Source organism: Tursiops truncatus, chromosome 15 (genome assembly GCF_011762595.2).
Source record: "Tursiops truncatus isolate mTurTru1 chromosome 15, mTurTru1.mat.Y, whole genome shotgun sequence".
Classification (NCBI taxonomy): Eukaryota; Metazoa; Chordata; class Mammalia; order Artiodactyla; family Delphinidae; genus Tursiops; species Tursiops truncatus.
The window spans coordinates 56,892,904-56,893,968 of NC_047048.1; positions in this window are offsets into that span (position 1 = coordinate 56,892,904).

A 1,065-nucleotide genomic window follows, 5' to 3' on the forward strand; every position below is an offset into this window, starting at 1 on the left:
GTAGAAGCCTAGGCATTCTGAGATGAGAGGGGCTGAGGGCAAAATGGGTGTCTTTTCAGGGGTCCAGCCCCTGCACCTCCCACATGGAACTTTGCTTCCTGGGCAATCAGCCTGCCTGTCTTCAGCTCCTCTTCAAATCTCCATCCCCCACCCCACTGTCTGGGGGAGTCTGTGCCATGGGCTGCGGGTCTACCTAAACGGTGACCTAGAGACGGTCCCTAGGCTGAGTTGAGGGGATACCCATGAATGGAGGTGACCCCATGTCTCCAACCAAGCTCTGCTCACCACAACCAGAGAAGCATGTGGCCAGCCCCGAGTCAGTCGTGGTCAGAGTCCCGCAGGTCTCTTCTGCAGCATCTTCTGTAGTAGCACGGAGCAGGTTGCTCAGGGCCATCCTGACCCCCAGGCCTTCATCTGCCAAGGAGGGCACCCCATGAAGCTTTGCTCCTAATGCTCTTTTATCTCCCTGGGAGGCGAAACCAGGTCAGCCTCACCTGATCTATGCATGGGGCTGCCCCAACGCACCAGGAACCCTTGGGGGCCACAGGGAAGCCCTCGCCGTAGAAGTGGGCTCACCCTGGGCTTGCTTCACCTGCCCTCTTCCATGCCTGGGGGACAGAGGCGGAGAACTCCTTTCCAGTAGGACGTCAGATGGGGGGATTGCTGCTATTCCTCAGGCTGGCGGCCAGTGTGGAGGGGATGGGGGGTTAACACTTTGTTATGGGGAGAGTTCCTGGGTCAATCCGGTGCCTGAGGGCTGTGTGATCATTTGCTGAGAAGCCACCAAGGGTCAGACCAGGGGTTCACCGCATGGGCTGGATTTGCCTGGCCGCGCGTACCACCGCCTCCCTACACAAGGGAGCTCGCGCCCCACCCCGCACCCCTCCCCCCGAACACATACTGCTTGCAGAGGACCAGGCGCCGGAGAAGGCGCGTCCCCGGGCCGGGCTCCCTCGTGTCCGGGAAGGAAAACCGGGCGGCAGGGCCATCTTGAGAAGGAAAAAAGCCGCAAGCCAAGACCTTGACCCAAGAGAAGGCCGAGGGCGCAACGAGGCCGGGAGAGAA